The 7,206-nt window shown below is 40.8% G+C and overlaps 1 pseudogene; it reads left to right on the top strand.

The window, feature by feature from the left end:
* Positions 1 to 5,595: 5,595 nt before the first annotated feature.
* LOC125136742 (MICOS complex subunit MIC10-like) lies at positions 5,596 to 6,707 on the top strand (annotated as a pseudogene).
* Positions 6,708 to 7,206: the final 499 nt, after the last annotated feature.

The following is a 7,206-nucleotide window of genomic DNA, read 5'->3' as shown; positions in this document are numbered from 1 at the left end:
AGTTCCTGTCGTGGCACAGCGGAAACGAATCCAACTAGGAACCATGAGGTTGTGTATTAGATCCCTGGCCTTGCTCAGTGGGTTAAGGATCCGAGGTTGCCATGCTGTGTGTAGGTCACAGATGCAGCTCGAATCTGGTGTTGCTGTGGCTGTGGTGCAGGCCGGCAGCTACAGCTCCAATTAGACCCCTAGCCTGGGAACCTCCGCATGCCGCGGGTGGGGCCCTAGGAAAAAAAAAGAGAAAAGAAAAGGAGAAAAAGAAATTTATAAAAGAAGTAAATATAAGCTAACAAGAAACTTGTAACATTCATAATCCCAACACACTGAGGTAATTTAGCATTTTGGTATTTATCCTTCTAGTGTCTTGATCCCTGGTTGTTTCTTATATTTTTATAATCATCCAACAGGGAGAGGACATGCCCTAACTCACTTTTACCCGGTAGTATATACTACGAACATCTTTTCACATTATTTCATGATTTTCTATATCACTGTTTTTTAAGGATGCACTCCATTACGGTCCTGTTTTTTTTTTTTTTATTAAAAGTATAGTTAACTTACAATATTTCATCATGTTCTGTTGTACAACAAAGTGACCCAATCACACATATTTCCCTGTGCTGTACAGGAGGATCTTATTGCCCATCCATTCCAAATACAACAGTTTGCATCAAAAAACCCCCAAAATGCCCATCCATCCCACTCCTACCCCACCCCCCACCCCAGGAACCCCAGGTCTGCTCTTCTTGGCCATAATATTTTTGTTTTTTATTTGTTTGTTTGTTATTTTCAGGTAGGATCATCTGTTCCATATTTTAGATTTCACAAATAAGTGATATCATATGGTATTTTTCTTTTTCTTTCTGGCTTACTTCACTTAGTATGAGAGTCTCTAGATGCATCCGTGTTGCTACAAATGGCATTAGTTTGTCTTTTTTACGGCTGATAGTATTCCATTGTATATATGCACCACATCTTCTTAATTCATTCATCTGTCCATGGATATTTAAGTTGTTTCCATGTTTTGGCTATTGTGAATAGTTCTGCTATGAACATAGGGGTTCATGTATCTTTTTGAATGAGAGTTTCATTTGGATATATGCCCAGCAGTGGAATTGCTGGATCGTACGTTAGCTCTATATTTAGTATTCTGAGGTACCTCCAAACTGTTTTCCATGGTGGTTGTACCAATTTACATTCCCACCAATAGTGTATGAGGGTATCTTTTTCTCCACACCCTCTCCAGCATTTGTTATTTGTTGACCTGTTAAGGATGGCCATTCTGACTGATGTGAGGTGGTACCTCATCATAGTTTTGATTTGCATTTTTATAATAATTAGTGATATTGAGCATTTTTTTATATGGCTGTTGGCCATCTGTATGTCTCTGGAGAAATGTCTATTTAGGGCTTTTGCCCATTTTTCAATTGGGTTGTTTGTTCTTTTATTGTTGATTTCCATGAGTTGGAGATTAGGCCCTGTCTGTTGCATTGTTGGCAAAGATTTTCTCCCAACATGTGGGTGGTCTTTTCATTTTTTTAATGGTTTCCTTTGCTGTGCTGCTTTGAGTTTGATTAGGTCCCATTGGTTTATTTCTGTCTTTATTGTCACTATTCTAGGAGGTGGATCAAACAAGATGTTACCGTGATTTATGTCAAAGAGCGTTCTGCCTATGTTTTCCCCTAGGAGTTTTATAGCATCTGGCCTTATATTTAGGTCTTTAATCCATTTCAAGTTTATTTTTGTGTATGGTGTTAGATAGTGTTCTACTTTCATGCTTCTACATGTAGCTTTCTAGTTTTCCCAGCACCATGTATTGAAGAGGTTATCTTTCTTCCACTGTATGTTCTGTCCTCCTTTGTCATATCACAGTTGCCCATAGGTGGTTGGGTTCATATCTGGGCTTTCTATGCTATTCCATTGGTCTATATTTCTGGGTTTTTTTTGCCAGTACCATATTGTTTTGAATTAGAGTCTTCGGATTATAATTTAGCTAAATAACTTCCTGTTTGAAGACAGCCTCTTCCTGCAGGTCATTTAAATTTTTCAATGATTATAAATAAAGCTGAGATAACTCCCTTTATAGGTATTATTGTTATTTCCAATCATCATTGACTAAATCTGTTTAGTAGTACAAAGTAGATAAGCAAAGCCCTGTTAGTGAGTAGAAAGGTGGTGCACATGATACAACCTGAGGCCAACGACAAAAAATTATTTTGTTCATTTTACATGGTAAAAGGTGGTACTAGAGTAGAAGAAATAACCATGACCTAATGCTCTGGAGAGTCCAAATACTGAGTGTTATATCTTGAAAAAATTGCATCGCTCACTAAAATTTGGTTTGCATTTAGTACCTCTAGTTAATAGTGTTATTCAGCCTTTGTCGCACCGGATTTCCCACAATCAGATTATCCGACTCCCTGTATGTTAAAGTCTGAGTTTTATGCCTCCCACCATGATTAGCACTCTTCACTTTCATCTTTTAGAAATAATTATAGATATTTATTTGCACATAAATAACAGCTGAAAAGAGTCTTTCAGGCATTCTGGATGGTTTCTAAAAAGGGGGGGGGGCTTTTTTTTTAAAGATTCCACAGAACAAAAAGCCAATCTGTACTCATCAGACATGCATTTCTTTATTCAGGAATTTGTATATGGCACAGTTTCTCCCTAAGTGGAACTGAGATTTGTGGTACCTAGAGCAAACTGTGAGGGGAAAACCAGTGGCACACATCACATGATTCACTCACTTTGAAAGGCATCTTTCTCTTTGTGTCTCATGCTATAAGGAACCAGCACTGAATTTCTTTCCAGATCCTATCTAAGAGTTATAAGAGAGGCCATGTCCTTGAAAGGAGACTGTGGGCACTTGCAAATCTGTGCCATGTACATTTCTAGCATATTAATGTTTGATACAACAATGAATACATCCTCAAGTTCAGATAAAATGCTATGCAAACAGTGCTTCAATACAAGTCTGAGGCTATTCCCCTACCGTAACCCCATCCGATTATCATCCCAGAGATTCTTTTGTATAGACTTGCTGGAACTCGAATTGAAAACCAAAAATACTAAGAGAAAAAAAGAAAAAAACCTTTATTTAAAAAATTTAATGAAGTATTATGGATTTTTAAAGTATCCTGGGAAGCCTTGGAGGGTATCAAACAGGCAGTAGCAGGCTGGTAAATGTTTAAAACTGACTTTCAAGGGAAAAAAATTAAAACGTTTGTGGCATTTGCCAATTCCCCCACCCTGACCAATTTCAGACAACCTATGTGATATCATTGGAGGTGGGCTAAGAGATATGTACCATCAGCTCTCTAGTGACTCAAGGTCTGGAACACCACAACCTCAAAAAAGGGAAAGGGCTTACTGTCCTTTTTAGGGCTCCACCTGAGGCATATGGAAGTTCCCAGGCTAGTGGTCCACAGCAACGTGGGATCCTAGCCACGTCTGTGACCTACACCACAACTCACAGCAACATTGGATCCTTAACCCACAGAGCAAGGCCAGGAATCGAACCCACATCCTCATGGATCCTAGTCAGGTTCGTTACTGCTGATGATGGGAACTCCCTTTACCATACATTTTAAAAGAATCAGTACAACCTCAAGATGAAGAATAGACCCTAAGGAAGCAAGAGTGAAAGAAGAAAGGCCAGGGAGACCATGAGCTCTCATCACAGTATAGGAAATACATAAATGTGTCTCAGATTAATTAGGGTGGCAGTACTGGAGAATAATAATGAAACACCTACATAGTGTCCCTAAGGGCTAGATCTTTGTTCTCAACTCTTTACATATCAACTTACTTCATCCTTATAACACCACTTTAGGTACTTTATCCCCATTATGCAAATGAGGACATTGAAATACAGAGAAGTTCAATAACTTGCCTGAAGCTAGAAAGAATAAAGGGAATTCTACCAGTAATTTGGTTGACTACACCATACTGCCACTCATGTGAGAAGTGGTCCAATTCAAGATGGATTCAGAAGAGTCAGCAGATTTTTCTAATAGATTGGGTAAACATTTGACACTTTAGTTTTTATTATGGTTGTGTATTTACATAGCCTTTGTTACCTAATTTCAAAATACTGCACAGGACTATAGAGGTTGATGTACGTTAGCCAATGCTGGTGGGATTTTACTATGCTGTGTGTGGTCCATTTATCAATAAACTGAATATATTTGGTGTGGAAGGGGTGTAGAGAAAAGAGAACCCTCCTACATTATTAGTGGGAATGTAAACGGGTGCAGCCATTATGGAAAACAGTATGGAGGTTTCTCAAAAACTAAAAGTTGCCATATGATCCAACAATTCCATTCCTAGGCATATATTCAGATAGGAATATAGTTTGAAAACATATATGTACCCCTATACTCATAACAGCAGTATTTACAATAGCCAAGACATGGAAGCAACCTAAATGTCCATCAGCAGAGGAATGGACAAGGAAAATGTGGTACATATATACAACAGAATACTACTTAGCCATAGTAAAAACGAAATTATGCCTTTGCAGCAATGTGGGTGGAGCTAGAAATTATCATACTAAGCAAAGTAAGTCAGAAAGAGAAAGACAAATATTATATGGTATCACTTATATGTGGAATCTAAAATATGACACAAATGAACCTATTTACAAAAGAGAAACAGACTCACAACACAGAGAAGAGACTTGTGTTTGCCAAGTGGGGGTGGGAGAGAGGAGATCAGGAAGGGATGGACTGGGAGTTTGGGATTAGCAGATACAAATATTATGGAGTTCCCATCGTGGCTCAGTGGTTAACCAATCCGACTAGCAGCCATGAGGTTGTGGGTTCAATCCCTGGCTTTGCTCAGTGGGTTAAGGATCTGGCGTTGCTGTGAGCTGTGGTGTAGGTTGCGGACACAGCTCGGATCCTGCGTTGCTGTGGCTCTGGCATAGGCCGGTGGCTGCAGCTCCAATTCGACCCCTAGCCTGGGAACCTCCATATGCCGTGAGAGCAGCCCAAGAAATGGCAAAAAACAAACAAACAAACAAACAAACAGAAACTATTATGTACAGGATGGATGAACAGCAAGGTCCTACTGTATAGCACTGGGAACTATATTCAATATCCTGTGATAAGCCATAATGGAAAAGAATAAGAAAAAGAATCACTTTACAGCAGAAAGTGATTACACAACCTTGTAAATTAACTATACTCACTAAAGTTTTTTTAACTGAATAAATTTGGGATAGGTTTATTTAAAATAATTTTCCCTATATATGAACACAATAGTTACTCTTTCCTATGGAATATTCTAGAAAAAAGTAGCTATGTTTTGAATTTTTCTAACCCTCCTCCCCCATAGGTATTTCTAAAACACTCAAATTGAGAATCTCATCTATCAGTACATATTTGAACCCTTCTGATTTAGAATTTCTGGACATGGCCTAGACCAGTTCTCTCAAACTTTATCATGTATGCAAATCGATGGAACTGCTGTGAAAATGCAGTATCTCATTCTAGAGGTTCGGAAGGAAGGACTTTCAGAATGGCAGAGTGAGGAATTCAAAAAATTTCCCATTACAAAAAGGGATGATAAGACTGGACAAAGTTGTTAAAAATGACTGTTAACGACTCCAGCAGAAAGCTGGAGCTGTGGGTGAGGAAAAAATCAGATTCAGAGCTCAGCAGGAAGTGGGACTGGTGCTTGGCGGATGCAGTCGTGAAGAAAGGTACTGGTTTGGGATTAGGACATGTTTTCTCACTTACCTTCTTTTTTGTCTTTTTGTTGTTGTTGTTGTTGCTATTTCTTGGGCCGCTCCCGCGGCATATGGAGGTTCCCAGGCTAGGGGTTGAATCGGAGCTATAGCCACCGGCCTACGCCAGAGCCACAGCAACGCGGGATCCGAGCCGCGTCTGCAACCTACACCACAGCTCACCGCAACGCCGGATTGTTAACCCACTGAGCAAGGGCAGGGACCGAACCCGCAACCTCATGGTTCCTAGTCGGATTCGTTAACCACTGCGCCACGACGGGAACTCCCTCACTTACCTTCTTTGAAAGAAGAATGTGGCCATTGGCTTTTTTTGTTTGTTTTTTTAGAGCCTCACCTGTGGCACATAGAGCTGCAATTAGTGACTATGCCACAGCAACACCAGATCTGCATCTATGACCTATACCGCAGGTCAGGGCAATGCTGGATCCTTAACCCCCCTGAGTGGGGCCAGGGATCAAACCCGAAACCTCATGGTTCCTAGTCAGACTTGTTAACCACTGAGCCATATGGGAGCTCTTCAGGGAAGGGTTTTTTTTAAGGTAACATTTGGGGTGGGGAGGGCGCTGCAGAAAGCATGACCTTCTTTTTTTTTTTTTTTTTCTTTTTGCTATTTCTTGGGCCGCTCCTGTGGCATACGGAGGTTCCCAGGCTAGGGGTCGAATCGGAGCTGCAGCCACCAGTCTACACCAGAGCCACAGCAACGTGGGATCCGAGCCGCGTCTGCAACCTACACCACAGTTCACGGCAACGCCGGATCGTTAACCCACTGAGCCAGGCCAGGGATCGAACCAGCAACCTCATGGTTTCTAGTCGGATTCGTTAATCACTGCGCTACGACAGGAACTCCGGCTTTTGGTTTTGGAATGGGATTGGGAATGGCCCACTCCAACCGTCATCATGCTTGCCGGGTTCCATATCTATGCACGGAAAATATGTCAAAGAGCAGGAGCAGTGACTCCCCCCTGAGAACATCTGGGTGGAAGGGAAAGAGAAATCATGTTTATTCCTCAGGAATACTGAAGTTCGCTGGAATAAGCTGACATTCTTCTGCAACAATGTTATCAGTAATGCTTTCAACTCCAGCACACTGTTCATGTATTCGGAACCAAGTCTGTTTCTTGTTTTGCATTTTCTCTCTGGAAATTGTAAGGAGGTGGTCTTAAAAGAAATAAATTAAACAAAAATAGGCAAAAAAAAAAAAAAGACTCCAGAAGACGACCAAAGAATATACAACAGATTGAGAAAGATTTATTTAAGAAAATCTTCTGTATATTGGCAAGAACGGTGGAAGTTTGTGGCATTTTAGTCGAGTCCCACGTCTGCACCCCCAACCATCAGCACTAGGATCAGAAGTTGTGGGAGTACCAATCCTGGCTCAGCAGAAACGAATCTGATTAGAAACCATGAGGTCGAAGATGTGATCCCTGGCTTCACTCAGTGGGTTAAGAATCCGG

Source organism: Phacochoerus africanus, chromosome 9 (genome assembly GCF_016906955.1).
Source record: "Phacochoerus africanus isolate WHEZ1 chromosome 9, ROS_Pafr_v1, whole genome shotgun sequence".
Classification (NCBI taxonomy): Eukaryota; Metazoa; Chordata; class Mammalia; order Artiodactyla; family Suidae; genus Phacochoerus; species Phacochoerus africanus.
This window is presented reverse-complemented; position numbering and strand designations above follow the sequence as displayed.